The 21,670-nt window shown below is 38.6% G+C and overlaps 1 long non-coding RNA gene across 1 annotated transcript; it reads left to right on the forward strand.

Annotated features, from left to right (window-relative positions):
* The first annotated feature begins 7,364 nt into the window (after positions 1-7,364).
* Positions 7,365-20,009, forward strand: LOC136668929 (uncharacterized). The gene is made up of 3 exons (XR_010795547.1): positions 7,365-7,490; positions 16,925-17,040; positions 19,862-20,009. It is a non-coding gene; the product is annotated as an uncharacterized lncRNA (long non-coding RNA).
* Positions 20,010-21,670: the final 1,661 nt, after the last annotated feature.

Below are 21,670 nucleotides of genomic sequence, written 5' to 3' on the forward strand. Positions count from 1 at the left end.
TGTCATTGGTGGTGTGACATCAAAGGGCGTTGGTAAAATGTTGGTGGATGTAGTGCATCCAAGGTTACATGGATACTACACACTCGCATACTGCAAGTACTGCTTTAACGGTGGGCAGTATGCACTGGATCCAATTCAGTACATAGTGTTCAGGTACTTAACGCAGCCCAAGGGTTTCGTGTGTTTTTGTTTACTGTAGTTTTTGTCATATGACTAGATTTGTAATGTCTTGACCTACTGCAGGTTTTCTTATGTCAGAGCCTTGAGCAATTTTTGTTACATCACAGCTGACAGCTCACTCAAGATTTTGCTCTGATGTCAGAGCTGCTTCTATTATGTCACAGTCAAAATAGTAGGATTTTGCAATGTACAGCTGTTTTTTCATAGCACAAAGTTGTTTGGTGATGTCACAGCTTACTCCAGGTTTGTGATGTGACAGCCTTCTGTATTTTTTGCGATGTCACAATTAAATATGTAGTTCACGACTGTAATCAAAAGACACTTTTTTATACAATTCAGAAGGTATTTCATCACCATTTGCTAGTTCTCCAGTCTGTTTGTGTGCTCTAAACCGGTCTAATGTGTTTCTGAAACCCCAGTTACTGTAAATGAATGAAAAAACACACTGGATCACTCTGGTATGCTAGTCCCTCTCTCTCTCTCTCTCTCTCTCTCTCTCTCTCTCTTTCTCTCTCTCTCTCTCTCTCTCTCTGCTCATGGCAAATGCATCTAGAGTTGTTTTACACAATGGAGGGAGCTCCAACCGTTGATGTTAATATTGACTTATTTTTAATTTGGGAGATGGCTAACTACATTACCAAAAATGCTAAAAAACAAAACAACCAGAGTTCCAAATTAATTTCTGTGGTAACTCAGCCACTGAATAATAAACTTACAGACAAGTTAACTAGCAACAAGTCATTATTCTTTGTGATGTCACAGCCTACAGCTGTTACACTGTGTCTTTTCACATTGAAGTTATAAGAAGTGTTAGAGCTTTTTTTGAATAAGGTACAGTATAGCAAATCAGAACAAACTTACTTCCATATAATAATCTGTAAGGCACAGTAACAAAGACAGACTTTAATTCTGAAGAATAACAAGAGGCTGGAATGTGGTCATAAGTGTTTATGGAGCACAAACATCTTAACTGGATGTAAATAATACACCATAAATAAAGATAAATAAAGATAAGCCATACCTAACTCAACATACAACACAGCTCCTTGTTCAGACATTAGTAATCTCCCGTCTAGACTATTGCAACGCCCTCCTGACAGGTCTTCCGGCCTGTGCTGTGAGACCGCTACAGATGATCCAGAATGCTGCAGCACGCCTGGTCTTCAACCAACCAAAAAGAGCACATGTCACGCCCCTATTAGTTGAGCTGCATTGGCTACCCTTAGCTGCTCGCATCAAATTCAAATCACTAATGATGGCCTTCAGAGTATTCACTGGTTCTGCTCCCATCTACCTCAATAGACTCTTAAAACCATACGTTAGTGCCCGCCTTCTCCGTTCCTCAAAGGTGCGCCAACTAACACGACCAACCCCCCGGTACAGGTCAGTTGAGGCTATTCTCATCTCTGGTACCACGCTGGTGGAACGAGCTTCCAAGCATTATCAGAGCAACAGGAACTCTCTCTGCATTCAAGAAATCATTGAAAACCCAGCTCTTCCGAGAGTATCTTTTGCACTGAATGTCTTTCTTTAATGCACTTATTACTTCCTGGCATATTGCACTTAATGTAAGGTATTTTGTATAATTTGTGCTGTAGTTCGAATGTTAGATCCTCTTTTGTAAGTCGCTTTGGATAAAAGCATCTGCCAAATGCATAAAGGTAAATGTAATTAATAATGCTTGCCCTGTTAACCCTCTTAACTGGTTCACTGCAACTCAAATAAAAGCTTTAAATGAAATCATTTTAATTTCTGCCCTATTTTATTTCTCCATTTTACAAGTTAAATAGAGCACATGGGCCCTTTAAAATCAGTAAAACCTCAGTTGCCAGGTATGAGAGTTTGCCTTTTTAGTTTTCATTTTGGAAGGGTTTCCTGAGGCCACAGTTCCAGCTGTAGAAGGACATTGCTGATGAGTATGAGGGCTGATGGGGCGTCTTCTGTATTTACACCTGTTCTTTAATCATGGCTGAGGCAAGTTGGTGGAGGCAGCTCAGGAGTTCACTGGGTCTGTGTCAGCGTCTTGCAAAGGGCAAACTCTGCAATTCCAACTCTCCTGCTGAGAGGACACTGCTCATACTTGCTCTTCAAAGCCACACATACCCATTCTGTCAGATGCTGATGCTATTTGATTGCCCATCAAACCAAAAAGAGCCTTTGTACCACATTTGCATGTCAATGGCCCACACAGCCCTTGTGAACAACTCTTTTTTTAATGTATGAATGAGATGTGAAGGAGGTATTTTGCCAGGGTCACTCAGAGGCCACAAGCAAAAAAAATAAAAATAAAAATAAAAATTTTATATATATATATATATATATATATATATATATATATATATATATATATATATATATATATATATATTTCTGTACATGTATTGTATATTTTATATATCTTGCCCTTTTATCAACAAAACAGCAGTGCAGGGCAATTTGGCTGCATCAGTAATTGGCCTGTTCATACTGTACAGCTGCATTCTTTTGTAGCATCTGTTGTAGGATTAGACAAGCTTTACAGAATGGTGGCAAAACTCCATAACCCATACCTTCAGCTAGACCTGCAACTTGAGCTAAAATCTGAAAAATCTAGGACGAAACTGCAAATTTTTGCAAGCACATTTGAGAGATGCTTTTAGCACTAAGACTAATGCTAAACTAATGCTGCATTCCATTTATCTCATAAGTCAGATGTTGGAGCTGAGAATGATATCAAACATGAACTGACTATGTTACAGTTAAACATTCACAGTACATCATACACCCTAGGTTTTTGTTGCTAGCTAGTGCATGGTTAGTGATATCAGTAAATAACAACACATTATGCAATTTTACACAAGAAGGAATGTAACATCAGACATACACCCGCCTTCCCAAAAACGGGTTACATTTTGGTTCCATCCACTCTGAATTAAAGTGCCAATCCACTGTCAGTTCCTATTTGGATTGGTGGTTAATCTAACAAGTTTGCTCCTGAATTCCTGACCAATAGGAGAGCTAGCTTTCCTGGACATTTTTAAGTATTCTCTGGAGGCTTAGAGGGCCTTGAGTGTTTCCCAGCACCCGGGAAAACAACATGGTGAAATGAATAGTATGGCTATTTGGACAATATATCCTTAATAGGCCTTTTTTTAACCTATTTTTTGTGAGGCTTGTTCAATATGCTAAAGTACATATGTTGCTAGGTTGGACAGTATTTAAGAAACAGCTGATAACAATAGTTACTTAATAGTAGTTCTTAAGGACAAGAGACAAGGTAAAGTGGTAAACATATTTTAAGGGATGTCCTGCTGTGTTTTTATTGGGATGGATAATGCTGAACCTACAGCAACAATAACCAGTATATTCACTTGCCAGGAGTAGTCTGAAATATTCTTTATGATGTGAGAAGAAACTAGAGGAAGAACATGATTATCTGTCATGCACATATCTGGGTTTTGTCACTTTCTTGGCATCGTTTCCAGCTTCTCTCGAGTGTGCCAGTGTTTGTCGACAGGCCCTTTGCTGATTCACAAACACACGGAACTATGAGACTGCTGTGCATACTGATTCTCCAACCCGTTCTCCCCCCTCCAGTTCTGATGCTTTTTTATATAGCAGCCCATGGGGGATCATTATGAGTAGAGAGCAAGAGAAAAAGTACAACGAGGGAAGGGATATGGCATTTAATGTGTCAGAAAACCAGACATACAGATGTTATTTTTCCTGAGCAGGCTCTCGCTACTTTTTATATGAGTGCTAGTAAAATGAGTGAGAGAGATTGCGAGAGAAGAAGAGAGAGAGAGAGGACAATAGACTCTGGAGAGAGTGATAAAAGACTTCAGTGAATTCTTCTGAAGTTTATGTTCTATATTGTAACTTGTTTTCTGTTTTGTTTTTTTGTTTTTTCTTAGAATATCTTGTCTCATTATCATTGTTAAAATGGCTGTTAAATCAGACCCTGAATAAACTGACAGGCCCCACCAGTTAAATAATGATAAATATTAAGGGAATATTCAGGAATACACGTAGAAAGTGGTGACAAAAATAGAGAGCAGATAAAGGAGAAAGCCTCCAGCAAATTAGAAGTAGCCATGTTTAATTTAAAACGTGTGCCACTGTGAAATCTATTTCGTTGCGGTGGCAAACAAGCTTTTGAAACCAGGACAAATCAAGTTAGGGCTGCTGTGCCTAGCCTTAGCAGCTTCAGCGAGGTAAACCACGCGCCTGAACCTGACGAGCGTAATATACACCATATGCCCAAAAGTATGCAGATACCCATTCATCCAATGTTTCTCCTGGAATTAAGGGCTTTTCTTTGTGGTAGTAACACTTTGTACTGTACTATAAAGGCTTTACACCAAATACTGGATCATTTCAGTGAGGATACGATTGCATTTAGTCACATAAGTATTAGTGAGGCCTGGTACTGAGGTTGGATGATTAGCTCTGGATCATAAACACCACTCTGACTCATTCAAGTGGACTTGAATGAAAATCAATCACCCCAATGAGGAATTTGTAGAGTTTTTAGATTTGAAGTGCCTTATGGACTTTGGAACTCCTCGATCCCTAACTCTGTATTAAACAGGCTAAAGACTTTGCATAAAGAGTTGGAAGTAGCTTTCAAGTAGCTTTTCTAATTCAGAATAGCAAAGTTTGCATCGGTCACACTGTGTCCTTGTTGGATTTGAAGTGTCTCATACAGTTGGTTGATAACACAGTCACCCCTGTTATCAGGTAGAAATAATGAGTGCTTTATATCAGTGACTTTTTGTCCTTTTTATAATTTCACCTTCATTTCACCTTCATATTATTCTGCATGTTAATTGTGTCAGACAAGTACAAAGTACATGAAAAATGTGAAAGTTTCTTCTTCTAGAAAGAATGATTACTGAATATGTGCATATGTCAGATTGTCTTAAAATAGATTTATCTTGACAAAAGAGTTGTGTACAGATACAGTGCATATATGTACAGAGTTCTGCAGACTGCGCTACACGAGTGGTTTGAGAAATCACATACACTTTTGACAGCTGTCTTCATGAAACTATGGAGACAAATGTAAATTTACACCTAGAGTGCAAAGCTGTTTTCCAGAGAAACTCTGTGACCGCAGCTCTCTGTGCACAGTGCAGCTGAGCCACTCTTCATTTACATTTATATTTACAATTAGATCTACAAAAATTAAAAAGAAAAATGAGTTCTGAATGGATGGCGATGTACACTCCACCCCACCACCAAGGTTTATAACAAAGAAGCCAGAGAAAATGTGCACATAAATTGACATATTATGTATTTAAGGGAATAATACATTACATTCCTAATTAATTAGCATGCTTCCCTAACAATAGAATAATCCCTCCACCCACTCGGAGCTAATTGAAGAATGTGGCTTGGCAGTGCAGCACTCAGCTGTCACACACACAATCAATTCTCCTCACTTCACCACAGTCAACTGCTCCTGTGACACGCCGAGGAGCACAATATCACACAGAATACTATATTATACACACTGAACACAGCACTGGGTTTCAGTACATTAAGATTAAGCTTGATTTTATAACAACAAAAACATTTTGTTTGTTGTTGAGTTTATAATAAATAAAATAAAAATAAAAATAAAAATAACAATAAAGGGCTGCACGGTGGTAAAGCATGTAGCGTCGCAGTCCGGTTTCCTCCCACAGTCTAAAACCACACATTGGTAGGTGGATGGGCGACTCAAAAGTGTGTGTGAATGTGTGTCGCCCTGTGAAGCACACGCGCACCCTCCAGGGTGTGTTCCCACCTTGTGCCCAGTGATTTTGGGTAGGCTCTAGACCCACCGTGTTGAATTTGGATTTTTGAATCCTTTTTCATTAAATACTTTCACAGTGATGAAATTATTTGGATGAGGAGAATTTATATCACTCTTTCAAAATACAAACTGGTTAAACTGCACACAAAAATGTAAGCCATTTGTAAGTCAGAAAGTTTTAATTCAAAATTTGTATTCAACAGATTTAATATATACTTTTATGCAAAAAAGTTTATATTTCAAGGTGTTGTGTAGGCAGCAGTTTAAAAGGTGGCAGTGGTTGGATTCTCATGTCTCAGCTTGGTAGTATTGTGTGTGACTGGGATGTCTTAGCTAAATGGAGTGGAACGGGCAATGATTGTGAAGAAGATCAGGGTAAAAAAAAAGTGTATAATACAAATTCCACAAATTCCATAGTTTTACTTCTTTATTCATGACCTTCTTTATTTTCATGGGCTCAGAAAAGGACATCAAAAAGTCCTTGGTCAGCGAGATGAGATTGGACTTTCTGATTAAATATGAAATGGTCTGATTAAATAATTCATGGTTGCTCAGAATGGGGTGTGAACCTGTGCAGATTTGTTTGTCCAAGCACAAGTTGGTTCACATGATTTTCTTTCTGTCCCTTTGCTTCTTGAGAGCACTCAATTAGGATTCTGTGTTGGGATTTTAAATGTATTTAAAGTAAAAGGTGTTCTCATAATGCTCACTTTGAGAAATTTTGATTATTAGCTGTAGAATTCTTATTATATTCCACCTTAAATAATATAGTTAAATAGTTTTTGGTCACATACAGAAATATGCACTGTGCTGGTACAAACAATATGGATGTTTTTTAAAGGCACAAAAAATGTAATTTATGTCCAGTTTTGTGCCTCAGATAAGTTGAAATAAATGGACATGGGTATATCTGCACCTTTCATAACTCAACATTTAATATAGAATAAATAAAAAGCTGGAATTTAGAGAGAGTACATGAAATATTTGGTCATCACACTACCTCCTTCTCATCCCTCAGCACTCAGTGTGATACTAACAAATATGGGCTTCTATTTGATGACATAATTTGGGCAGTTAATGTTCTCCTCCAAGCACTCTGAGCTGTCCAGTGGTTTCACATTTCCCAAAAGTGCCATGTACTACTGGAGTTTTAAACAGTATCAATATCAGTATCAGTGCTGGGTAGAGAAGGGTTAACCAACAAAAATATCCAGTGTGCTGTGAGAAGTGTTGTGTCCAGTGTCCGCTGATGAAGGACTAGAGCAGGGGTGGGCAGTCTTATCTGCAAATGGCCGGTGTGGCTGCTGGTTCTTGTTCCAACCAACCAGGAGGTCACATGATCAGCTCTTTTACTGAGACCAACTGATTAAAGGAGTGAAATCAGGTGTGCTCTGGTTTGAATGAACTAAAATCCAGCAGCCACACTGGCCGTTTATGGATAAGATCCCCCCTCGTGGACTAGAAAACAACTATCAAAAAATGTAGATGAGCTACTGTCTCTGACTTGAAACCTACAAGGTGGACCAACAAGGTAGTTATGTCTAAGTGATCCTCTCATACCAATATATTCTGTAAATGACTCTGTAAATACGGATGCTGAAGACACATCCTTTAGGGGACCACACTAGTGATGTGAGTAGTACCAGCAAAGTGGTACCTCATTATGCAGCTGTGTGGATGGCCAGATTTGAGCATAATTTTTTTTTACACTAATCCAAGAGAATATGAGGTGAGGTGTTTGTAAACAACTTCTATAAAACCACAATGAAAACAAAAAAGTTTGGAAAGTTTGCAACAATTTTTAAGTGCTTTTGATTACCTCAGTAGCAATTATAGAAGAATCACAGGACGGGTTAAAACAGAGACTCACAACGTACCCTGTGGCATACAAAATAAAAAAGAAATAGTGTAAAGGCATAGTGGAGGAAGAGGACCAAAAGGAAGAAGAAAGAAGAGGCACCAAAAAGAAGCAGTGGTAAAGGATGAAAGAAGAATAAAAAATAGGGAAAAAAAGAGAACGTTAGAATGAAGAAGAGGCAAAAGAATGAGAGAAGAAAAGCAAGGAGAGTAAATAGATGAAGAAAGAAGAATGGAGAAATTATAGGACAAAATAGAAAGAAATAGGATGAAGAGCAGAGAGAGAGAGGAGAGAAAAGAGAGTAAGGCATAGAAAATGTGGCATTTGAAGTCCATACTCCAAAAGAAAACTTCACAATTGTTTCATGTCATGTTAAGGAGTTGAAGGTTTTCAAAGGTACAGTAGGAAAGTTACAATCATTTATTAGAGTCAGCACTGATTAATATTTAAAATGGTTCTACATTATAAAGCTAAAGAAGACTGTAGAGATGTTCAGGGACTGAGATCAGCTCGTTGTTGGGGGGTTTATGGGAGGCCACCTCGTGCCCTGGGGCTGGGTTTGTGTTGGTTTCTCCAGGCTGTGGTTCCTGCTGCCAGCTAACGAGGCTGCCAGTGTTGTCTTCTCAGAAGTGTACACCCCCTCGAGGCAGTAAAAACCTTTCCAACAGTCTTGTGGTCTCTGGAGAGATGGAGGCCCAGCTGCTGTGTCTCCACAGTGTGAGAAGAAACAGGAGAATGCTCAGGCCCCAAAATGCAGAGACACTTACCGCAAAGTTATTCGACACAGCAACTTTCTCAACGTTGAGTTTTAATTTAAATCATGTTGTATGTGAAGGCTAATGTAATGTTAGGAGTATTGCCCAAGGATACTTACTGGAATCATTTTCCTACCCAAAGCAGGGCACTGAAACCAACCCCCAGGCCTACACCCGCAATTTACTCTGTGAAAAGCAGTGCTGCAATTCAATACACTATAGCAGCAACAGGGTCTTTGTTGTTTACAGATAGAGACTCATGTATTTTAGGAGTCTAGATGGTGTGGCATGGTTTTCCTGCCCAAGCAGGAATCAAACCCTCCTTTTTGCTGTGGCAGTGTACAAACAGCTACATGTCAACCACGAGGTCTTTGTGTACCCCAAGGTTAAGTCCCTCCCCCACACTGTTAGAATTTCTCACTGTAGTCATGCTTTTCAGTAGGATAGTGCTCTGACTCTCTCTCTGTGGTGACTTGATTCAGGACAGTGGGTGGAGGAGGGTTACCTGATCTATCTGTTCCCCCTTGTGAGCACTGCCGGTGTGTAATTGCTCCATCTGCTGCGTGTGTTTGAGGGATTGCTTTACCTGGCAGGAGGTGCCCAGTTAGTTTTGCTCGCTCTCAGCTGGGTCTTTATGACTGACAGTAATAGGAACAGCTTCAGACAGTACTTCCTGTAACTGCACCCAGCTTTCACGGCATGTCTACTTTTACTACAAAACCAGAGACGCACGCCTAAAAAACGTCTAATGTGATCATAAAATTTACAAAATCTTCCATATTCTTAACATTACTGACCCACCCAAGCTCCTTCCACTAACGCAGCTTTGTATAGAAACTGTTGTGAGGTCTGAAAAGCTGTTCAGAAAATCAGATTTAACTTGTATGTGTAAAGAGGGGTGTGTAGATTCTATAGTACTGGTCAAAAGTGGATTTCTGCTCCTATATCCCAGGGAATCTAAAGAATGCTGCACTCACCTGGGGGTAATGCCTGCTGCATTGAATGTGTATGATTTCTGCCAGAGGTTCTTGTCTGTTTTTATGGACTATTCTAGCCAGATGCCGTCGGTCATGATTTTTAAGCATGCATGCGTGGCCATTGTGCCATATTTTAGTTCCTCATCCTCAATCCAGCACTGCAGAGTCTGATCACCTCATACCAGCAAAAACACATCACCACCACATCAGTGTCACTGCAGTGTGCGTATGATCCACCAGTAAAATTGTACCTTCTTTGTGGTGGTCCTGACAAATGAAGAACAGGGTGAAATTATAGAATTATAAAGCACACCTATAAGGTCAGAGCTGGTAGAACAACAAGTGCGTTTAGAAACAAAGATGTGGCTTAATTCTTTAATGTTCTGTCTGATAACAGTATATTAACCTAGACATTGTCATGACAACCTCGTTTTTGAAGACATACTATTATTGATGCGAAGAACTAAAGAGTGCCCCTTTCAGGTACTATATTAAGTATGAGTGCGTGGATGTGAGTGAGTTACATGGCAGTTTCATGAGGTCCTTAGCATGTAAAAATCATAGGTGCTTTAACATGTGGGACTTGAAAGTTGCAACCACTGAGCCATTATAAATGTTTAGTTAAGTCTGCCATTTGTCATGAAGTGCTTATGTATGTGTTGTGTAGTATTATAGACATTGCCCTGAAGTAAAACTGTCTCGCAATAGACTGAATGGGGATTTTGTTTGTTCAACCATGCTAGAAATGCCAAGAAAGAACACGTTTGTGGGCGGAGCATGAGGCCAAGGCCATGTCAATTCATACTGCTCACTGTAAATGCCAAGGTCTAGAACTCTATCTAAAACCATGTATCTATTTCTCCACAAATAGAAAGAGTCACTGCCCTGGAGGCTGAGTCAATATCATTTTAACTCTTTTTTTTTTCTTGGTTAAAAGCAGCTCTTGTATTAATCCCTTAGTCTCAGCTGACAGTTCAATGTCATTGAAATTTCCACTGGATGAGAATTTGGTAGAGAGTGCTTTATAACTTCATGTATACAACAGCCCTCTGAAGAGTATCTTATGATCTGAGAGTTTATTCATTTGCATTTTTACATGAATCAACATTTTAAAGAAACAATATTTTTTTTTCTCTCCAATGATACTTCTGCATTGTGAAACCTAGTGAAATGAATATCTATTTTAATTATGGCTACCATGTTTGGGATCCACTATATGGAGTATTAATGTGAAATGAAATATGAAATTATTTGTCATTTTTCAACATACAACAAAATGTGTCTTCTGCATTTAACTCATCTGTGGCTGTGAATACACGCACACTCACTAGTGCACAGCGAACTCACACCCAGAGCAACCAACCCCCGGTGCCAAGGGAACAGTTATGGGTTCTGTTTCGTTCATAGAGTGCAAAGGGATCTTTTATTCTTAATTTCAAGTAAATTTAAAGAATAATAATCACTTTCAAAAATGCTATTTTGGTACTTAACTGCTTTAATTTTTTTTTTCTGGGTTGTCATTAGAAATCCAGCTGGACATACAGCAATAACTGACAGTTTTATTTTAGTTTAACCTCACTCATCAGTGCTTATAGTTTTTCTTAGACTCTGGCAAGCATGCAGTCTGAGTCAGACAAGCCTGTTTCCTTTGGGCTTGCAATTATTGTTGACTGCCAGAGGAAATTGTCAGTGATGTAGCTAGAGTGCAGTTGAGCATGCCAAAAAGTCTGAGAGTTGTTACAGCATTGGAAAGATTGATCAGCAGGGATAAAGAGTACAACTTCAGTTTGAGGTTCACAAAGCAGTTAAGTTGACCACATTAGTAGGAACTGAGCAGTTTCTGAAAAGAGCTCGGTTCCCGATTTTAAAAATGTACCCAAGGCAGTATGTAACTGGACCATACACCTCAGTATCGGAGCAGAAGTAAAGAATCCTAAAGTCTGAAGAAACAAAAACTTTGAAACTACTGCTTTCTCTGAAACTCGGCGGTTGCAGACCTTGAGTTCACCGTAGCATATGTTTGCTTTAGCTCGACTGATTTGGAGATGTGTGTGGTGATACTGTTTTGGGACAGTAGACTTTACAATGAGTGTATGTGGATATTACATACTGTTTGCAAAATACCAACTTGTAATTGGGGGTTCCATATGTTCGGGATTCTGAAATATAAATGAACAAATTCAGATCACTTCTGCGAAAGATAACTAGATAAAATTTATCATACACATATATGCTACTCAAACTGCAAAGAAAAAACATGTCACCACCTCAGCATCACACATAAGAACCATAGTCCATGAGGCATGTGCTACATTTGTGTTAGCAGTAAAACAGCTGTGTCATTTGACCTTTTGGAGGGGAGCTAAAGCAGTGCAGAATGAAACACATTATTGTTGTTTTCTCAAAATTAGGAGAGAGATAACTGTCCAATTCTATACTGCGGCAATCTCTGACAAACTACAGGGTTTGTTTAGCACTTGAGGGCTACAGTGCTTGTTTAGTTAAGCAAAATGAAAGCAGGACATCTCCGTTTTAAGGGCAAAACAGAATAAGATTAATAGTTTGTTTTTTAATGTCATGGCTTTCAGGGGGACCAAAGGGTTATTTAGGGGTCCAGGATCCCCCTGGGGCCACCTGCATCAATGTGAAATCTAGGCAAAACATACATTATGTACCTGGTAGTATAGACAGGGTGATTTTTTTTAGAAACACTAGGTAGTATTTTAGCTTAAAATCACAGCTTCCAAATTATTGTGATACTCCACTGACCTGTAATAGGGAGACTAGAGCCTCTGTGGTTGCTACTGCATGCTAAGCACTGCAGAAACTGCAGTATTTAACTTTGCTTTAGAGACTCCCTTCAATGTAAATCAAGTTTTTAACCTTGCTAACATGACCATGTGGTTTTTTAAACATGCTAGAAGACGTACCACGATGAAATATACAGTCAACACTATGGCTGAGCATTTCTGCTTTGAATCTTCACCAATGAGAGCCTCAAATTCATGGATTCAGACAGCTAGGGCTGCATTTGTCATAGACCTAAGGACCAAACCCATCAATTTGCAGGGTAGGGCTTTCCATATAAGCTACAGACGAGCAGAAGAGGGGTGGGAGGAGATGGAGGTAGGGGCTAATTGCTTATTCATAGAACTGCGCATACTGAATAAAGGCAAAGGTGTAGAGTTACATCTAAGCGACAGTGGAAGCATAAGGGGAGTTTTTTCTTTGAAATAACTTCTAAATCTGTAACTGTGACGGACACAGGTGGGTTTTTAATTGGGGTAGAGAGGGACTTTCAGTTTTTAATGTCACTAACTTTTTTTTTTTTAGCTAATGAACTTTACTTATCATGCCCACATGCACACCACATCTGTTGTGGTGTACATGGCGATGCCCTCAGCACAGCTGAACAATGTGATGACTCGAGTGGTTTTGCTCTCTCCTCCTGTCATTGTTGTCTTTGCCGTGGTGTTCAGCAAAGCCTCCATCTGTTGTGGGCTTCATGTCTGTGGTGGAGACACAGGGGCAGGAAGTTCTCGTCTCATCAGCCAGACCAGACCGCTCACTGTGACTCAGAGAGAAACATTCCACCCTGAGCCCACCAGCGCGCACGGAGCCCACCTCCACATGCTGCTGCTGTGACTGCCACTTCTACAACAGCATCTGCTCGCTTTCCTTTAGCTCTTGCTGCCTCACCACCAAGGAACATAATTCATCTAAACTGCTTTAATTCTGACTTTTCATATTATAGTGATGATTATTTCTACAATATTGGTCCCATCCATTTTAAATAAAAAAGAGATTTTACTTTCACTCTCTAATTATGCTCTTCAAAATTATAAAATATTCTGAATGAATAATTGTCTATTAGAAGTAAAACATATACTTTTTTTCTACCCATCATTCCTCAATGAAATGTGCAGTGGTGTTTTCTTAGAAATTGGTTTCATTTTCTACTTATTATTATCTCAGTAAGCTCAAATACATTCAATCATTTAGAGGCATCATCTCTTGAGTGGTCAGGCCATTGTTAAGCGATTTGTACATTTTTTAATTTCTTTTTTCTCAGGAATGATATATATTTCAGACCCTTAGCATTCCTTAGCACTGAGTTGTCTTCTCACTGTGCAAGGACAGATCAAAACTTACATATATAGTGCTTAGTAGTTGTGTAAAGCATGTTTACAGTAAGTACTGAACAGTGCATAATAATGGAAATTGGTTGTTATTTCTGAAGTCTGGAATCATGCTCTTACCTTGTACTCACCAAATTTGATCTGCATACCAGCATGTATAGTATTCTAACAAAGATTCTTTGTATTATCAGATGGTTTATGCTCTATGTTCACGAGCCAGTCGAGGTTGCAAAAGCCCTGTTTGTGCTGTGGCTAAGTGCACTGACAGTGGCCATTGAGTTATGCCCTTTAAATCATGTCAGTATAAAGGAATGAGTGTTTATGATGAGTCATGATGAGTTGCAGCAATTATAAAAGGATTAAGACTATTATTAGCATATTGAAGCAGAACACAGTGAGGAGGATCAGTAACGACTGATGTGAGGGGATATCTCTGTTTAATGGTCAGTGAGAAGTGTAGGTATTTGCAGTGATACAGTAGACAGTGTAAAACCAAAGTGTAAATATGATAATCACTACTAAGATACACCATACGAGGAAATGTTTGTATACACCTGCTTGTCCAGTAAACACTGTGTCCAGTGTCTAGGGTAGTAATAGGGTGTTTGTTCCTCTTTGCTGTAATAACAGCTTCTACTTAGTTTGGAAGGCTTTTGATTAAATATTGGATCATTGCTTTGTGGATTTAACTGCATTCTGTCACAAGAGCATTGGTGAGGGCAGGTACTGATGTTGGGTGATTTGTTTTGAATTATAAAAAACTTACAACTGCAGTGGGCTACTGGGCTTGTGTTTTTCTCCATTTTGCTCACCAGTCTGTGAGCTCCCACAGTGCCCCCTCGCTGTGGTTCTTTGTAATGCACATTAATGAACTCTGGCATTGTATTTATATGCAGTCATAAAAGAAATATGACACATCTCACACACTAATTTCCATCCATCCATTATCTGTAACCACTTATCCAATTTAGGGTCGCGGGGGGTCCAGAGCCTTCCTTGGAATCATTGGGCGCAAGGCCACACTAATTTTGAAATACTAATTTTAAGATGCACATTTGTAAATACCACGACATACAGTATTAATCAAAAAATAAATAAATACAAGATTCAAGGTTATCATAAACAAATGCTGACATCAGTGTAAAATACTGAAAATAAACACACACTAAAGAGTAATAATTAATATACTGTTGACTCTTGGCCCTGGACAAAGCCATTATGGGCAATAACTCTCACGGCCACGCTTTTGTGTTCAGCTCATTGAAATGACAAGAATCCTCAGACTGAGGAGCAGAATATGAGGTCATTTTTACCCTCTGCTAATAGACTCAATAAGAGGTCACTACAAGGCCAGGGCAGCACTGACCTCCTGCTGGACCGATGATAAATAAAGTCAATAACTAGTACTTACTTACACTGCTCTATGTTCTCACTCTTTGCACAATAGCACTATTTAATTGTTTGTAAGGTTAAGTCATTCACTTGGACAACAAGCTATTGACGATACATCTGTAACTGTGCAATAATATGCTTAACTATTACTGTTCTGCATGAACAATTACAGCATCAATCTATCTAACCATAATATAACTGAGCAAAGAATACCCTTGAGCTAAAGTAAAGTCACTCTCATGTGGGAATAACAAAGAACAAATAAAGTCCATTATTTTAATCAATGAATCAATCAATCAACCAATAAATAAACAAATACTCAGCCAGTTATATGCCAGCCCATGTTTGGTTAGACATATAAGGCCTTTAGTTAAGCTCATGATGTCCTAACAAATGTGAGAACTCTTTTGGCAATATCTTCTTAAACACAACGGAAGCATTTTCAAAAACAAAAAGTGAACAGAAATGACTAATATGTAACATTCAGATATCGTTGGGCCTGGTTTGGAAAGCCCTGAGGGTTCCACAAGTTCTGCAGGGGATGGGAATGTACATCAAATTCAGGAAGTTAATAATATTTCAAGTGTTCCACATTAAGAGCTTTACGCCAATACACAAAACATTATGAACAAACCAGTCACACATTATAATTAAAGTGGAACATGTCCTCTACTACCTGGAAAAGCTATAAAAAAGGCTGAAGTTGAATAACTGTAGTAGAAAAAAGAACACAGGGAATTTAATGAAATGCTGTTTTGATTAATAGTCTTACTAATTATGGTCAATAAGGTCTTTCGGGACAGTGCTGAAAGGAGTTGTGTTCACTTAATGAGCCTTTTCTCTCATCACATCTCCCAGAGGACTTTCATAAATCAGATCTGCGGCTCTAAGAGGAGCAATAATAATAAAAGTAATCCACACAAAAACAAAAAATAATTCTCCCTTCATTGCATAGCATACTCCCAACAGTAGAGTCATCTTGAGCAACAGTGTGTAGCCTAGTCTGTGTGTTAAATTTTTATGCAACAGCCGTTGATCAGAGCAATTCTTGTGGCTTTGCTTGACAGGTCTGTACAAGTGTTCTTTTTTTTTTTTTTTCAGAAGAAAACGCCTATTACTATAAAGATAGCACTGAGTGCTGTGCCATACAGCCTTTAATAGCACATAAACGGGGAAGGATATTAAATAAATAAGAGAAACATCACATTTCCCTCCCATTACAAGTGCTGTAGATTTAACACCTCAGAAAATGAGGGCTCCATTTGTTCTGCTGGAGGCTTGAGTGTGGAGAGTGGAGCTAGTCCTGAGTCTGCGTCTCTCTAGAGACACGGCTTATGGGACTTATTCCACACTCTCTTCATTCTCCATTGCTCTCTTTTATGTTCCAGTTTTTTTCCCGCTGACAAATTATGTCTTTCAGTAAGAGGGAAGAGTCTCAAGTCTTTAGCAGCAAGTAGGGACTCTCTTTCGAGCTGTGTTGTAAAAAGCAATTTAAGCGACAATGAAATATTTAAGAGTGCACGTTTAGCCTTTCCCCAATAATAATTTGCTCCTCTTAATTTAGAGCAAATTTGGTTCTCAGGCCCCTTAACAACACGGTCTTAATTAATGCGAGTGAGATTAAACAGGACCTGGAAAAAACCGCGCCAGTTGTTAGAGTAACTCATCATCTGTGATAAGCTTTAGAACAATTTGCTTTCATGAAAAGGCAAATTTAAACTGCCTGCTTTGGCAGTGTACAGAAGCGCCATGCTGCAAATTTTTTACACAGATATGGATAAAGCAAGAAGTGTTCTATTTTCAGTCAAATGCAGCTATAAACAAACTATTATATTTATTTACAGTATAAGAAGAGTAAATTCTTCTCACTGGACTGAAGCCATTGCTGGTGAAACTCACTTATCTGTGGAAAGGCTCTTTGCTTCAGGGTTAGTGCGAGCTGGTCATCTGGAGTGCACAGGTGGGTAAAATGCTGCTCAAAGGCAAATTCTATTATGCACTATGTTTCATGCTTCTAAATATAATTGATTACTTCTTTTCTATTAAATGTTGTGAGAACAAGCAGTATAATAAACTGGCAATAAATAAATAAATAAACCAACAATTATTAACCATAGAGCACATATTATATGTCTAAATATTACAAGTTACAGTGAGACATTCATTTTAAATGATATTAGATATTACAGATTATACGTATTTTGACAATGTGTGAAAGTTATGCTGTCATTGTGGAGTCATTTGTTGTGCAACTGGAGTCAATTTTACATTTACAAATTCCTGGTTGTTTCAAACTAAAACATATATCTGCTCATCAGTGTATCACCTTAAACTGAAAAGTCAACATGTTGAATGATGTACTACACTTAACGTCAATGGAAAATAATTAGCTTGATTTGTAGAAACCTTAAAAAAAATGCTACAACAGAATTCACATATGTAGGCATTTGTGGGGGTAGCCTAGGTGTACAGATAAATGTTTTTGTGTAACGTATAATTGTAATTAAAAAAAAACAAACATTCTTCCATTCTTTTGACATTTTATGGTAACAGTATTACAGAACAAATGCATGCACAAGCTTTTGAATCTTTTTTTTTTTTTTTTTCCTTGACGGACCTCATAATGCAGTCGCTTGCCATTTTCAAGAGATTTAGCTTTTGGGTTGTTTTTTGTTGAGTAAATGACAGTCATCACCAATAATCCTAATACTATACAACTATTACTATAAAAGGACAAAAGAGCAGCCATTCAAAATAGGGAAATGAACTGTTCTAAATACATAAAATTACACAAAGCTACTCATTTGGAAATAAAGAATAAGTGCTTAGTAAAAATCCAGCCAATTACTTAAGACAGCCCCATGAAAGCAAGCAAGTTCTGCTGTATGCATTATAGTTAATTAACTGGAAGATGCAGACTCCTCCCTGTGGACAGAGAATATGAGGAACAGTAGAGAAAAGAAAGAAACTGTTTAGTAGGAGCCATGCTTAAACACTGAATTATTCCTAAAATAATCAAAATGATTAAAAAGACATTGTGGATATGTCTCAGTACCCATGTGAGTTTTGGAAGAGCTGGCTACCATGCTAATCTACAGATACCCTTGATCCAAATAAATGGCAAAATGGGCAAACAAAACTAACATAATTATAAATGATAACATCATGCCAGTGTTTACACACACGCACTGAGACACTGTTTGCTGTCATCACCAAATCTGAAGGTTTGCTAACAGGTCTCATTTACTGATTTGTATTAAATTATATTACTGTTGAGCCATTTATTGGATCTGTATTATCTGAGTTGTCATAAGATTCTGAATGCAGAAACAGGAAATGAAGGTCAAACATAACAACTCTCTGTTGGGCCCACGCTGTACTTTGGGAACATGTTGCTAATAGTTACATAGATAGTGTGTTGTCTGCAGTGCTGACCCTTGATCAATGAAGACAGAGGTTCTGTACTCTCTCTTACAGGTCAGTGAAGCATCAAAATGATTTTGAAGCTGTAATATTAAGGTAAAAGCACTACTTGGTGTTCTTTTAACATTAATTCTGTTGTCCACTTTTGTCAGCCTGGAAGGATTGAAAGACACTTGGTGTCCATTTTGTGCTAAATAAGGATGAAATTCATGATCAAGTTAAGAGTTACACCAAACAGTCAAATGTTTGTATCCAGTGGCTCTCAGAACGGGTTGAACGCCTCATGAATCATCTGTGGTTGAGTAAATTATTTCTGAAATACTTGTTTTGCAGTGAGTGGACATTGATTAAAAAAAGAAATATGAAAATTAGATCAATTCATGCATTCTCTTAAACCAGTGAGCCCGAGAAGGCACACATACAATGTATAGAGTGTACTGTGTGATAAAATATTACACTCTCCACTAACACAACAAGAACCTAACTATCCTAACACTGACAGTTCTACACCAACATCATTTAAACGTAACAGAGTGCCTTAATTGTTAATTTAATTTTATACTTCCCATCAAAGACATGAGGTTTATGATGAACAAATGAATATATATTAATAAATGAAAAATTAAGATCCAGGTGCTTGGGAATATTACAAAATGCATTTATTTGTTAAAAACCTGACTGAGCTATATCTTCAATATCAGCTTCCAGCTGCTGTACCATGAAGCCAAGAAACAAAAAGACCACAAACCTAGCCTCGAAACTGGCACAGCTGTTCATCACACACAGCCAAATGCTCTGTCTGCAGCACAACCCAAACAACAGGAGTCTGTTTAATATTCAGAACAAATTGGACAAACCACTACATTCCAGTTCCATATTTCTGGGATTTTTCCTTGGCTGCTCACCTGTAGCAGTTGTTTTTGTAAATATTGTAACTTCCAAGAACTCCCAAACAGTAGAAGAAGGAAATCTGCATTACTGCCCCAATCCAACATTCACAAAAGAAAATTAAAATACACAACAAACAAAAGAAGTATCTCCTTTTTTTTTTTCATTTTTATTTTTGTTTTTCATAACAATAGCCACAACTGGCTTATTTGTATAGTGCATTTGAGACATGAAGGTCATTGAAAGTGCAATACATGAACAGAACATTTATTCATTATCTGTAACCATTTATCCAGTTCAGGATCGCAGTGGGTCCAGAGCCTACCTAGAATCATTGGGCGCAAGGCAGGAATACACCCTGGAGGGGGCACCAGTCCTTCACAGGGCAACACAGACACACACACACTTATACATTCGCACCTACAGACACTTTTGAGTCACCAATCCACCTAACAACATGTGTTTTGTAGGAGGAAACCGGAGCACCCGGAGGAAACCCACGCGGACAAAGGGAGAACACACCAAACTCCTCACAGTCACTCAACAGTGGGACTCAAATCCACAACCTCCAGGTCCCTGGAGCTGTGTGACTGCGACACTACCTGCTTTGCCACTGTGCTGCCCTGAACAGAACAATATATAAATAAAATTGTAATAGAAAAGAACAATAAAATGGAAAGTGACCACTAATTTTATATCTATATAAACCTGTTTTTGCAGCTTATTTTGCATATACTCGATGTTATTTGCGTAAAAGTGTACGTGCTGAAACTTAAGGGTAACAGAATTTATTTCAGAAGGTCAGACATATATGGTTTTTCAGAATCATTGAAGCAGAATCACTTTTCAGTAACTTTGTAATTCAAAGTTGTTTTCAAAGTCCCAGAAAAGCCAAGAGAAGTTTATGAAGGACATAAAACCTTTGGAACATATCTTCATCTTACAGGAGAAGAAAACAAAATAACTTTGATTTGGAATTACTGGAACGAGAGCTTTACCCCGTGAATTTTTAACAATTTCTATATAACAATCCATTGGAAATTATAGACACGGTGTAAATGCCAGCAAACATGGAAGTAAATGTTTTGTTCCAGTAGTGACAACATGCAAAGAAAGAAAGTTACAAGCTTCTTTTTAAAAATGACAACACCACAGCCCATAAAATAAACATCCATCCATTATCTGTAACCGCTTATCCAATTTAGGGTCGCGGGGGGTCCAGAGCCTACCTGGAATCATTGGGCGCAAGGCGGGAATACACCCTGGAGGGGGCGCCAGTCCTTCACAGGGCAACACAGACACACACACATTCACTCACACACACGGACGGACACTTTCGAGTCGCCAATCCACCTACCAACGTGTGTTTTTGGACTGTGGGAGGAAACTGGAGCACCCGGAGGAAACCCACGCGGACACGGGGAGAACACACCAACTCCTCACAGACAGTCACCCGGAGCTGGAATCGAACCCACAACCTCCAGGCCCCTGGAGCTGTGTGACACTACCTGCTGCGCCACCGTGCCGCCCCATAAAATAAACAGAAATATATAAAAACTTTCCAGCTGATTTTCCACCATTCAAGCAGTGAATAAACAGATTAGACCTCACTTCCTTCAGAGATGACCAGCGGTATGGTGCTTAATGTTCAGGAGATAAACAGTGATAAGACAGAAGACTGTACACATGACCCAACATGGTCAATAGCTACTTTGTCGGCTTGAATAGCAATTACAGACTCTCAGAATTCAGTGACAACTGAAGCAGTGAAATTCATTTGAGTCCTGTTGACACTTGAATTGATCTTGTTTGATGTGAGCTCTACACAGTTCACTAACGGGCACAGAAACAGGAAAAGAGAGAGAAAACAACAGAACAGAAGATGAAGCAGAGTCCATCATTAATTATTTCTGCTAAGATTTAATGTGAATGATAAGGAGTAACCTCAAAATCACGTGACTGACTTCCCTTCTGCTGTCAGCTCCCAGATACATTGACTTTATTCACAAAATGCTTCTCATTAGATACGCTTAATTTCTTTGATAAAAATTCCATTAATATTTTTCCTGATCTTGAACAGACCTGGCTTACACCTATTTGCATGCAGCTACTGTACCTGTATTCCAAAGATTACCATAGCTATTCCACTGTATCATTCCACACTGAGATGAGATAGGGTAGAACAGATTGATGTTTAGAATGTACAGCTAAGGATGAAATGAAACAGTCTGTGTGTCCAGTACATGCCAGGGAGGCCAAGGGTTATATTCACACTTGTT

This window comes from Hoplias malabaricus, chromosome 15, assembly GCF_029633855.1.
Source record: "Hoplias malabaricus isolate fHopMal1 chromosome 15, fHopMal1.hap1, whole genome shotgun sequence".
In the NCBI taxonomy this organism is placed as follows: domain Eukaryota; kingdom Metazoa; phylum Chordata; class Actinopteri; order Characiformes; family Erythrinidae; genus Hoplias; species Hoplias malabaricus.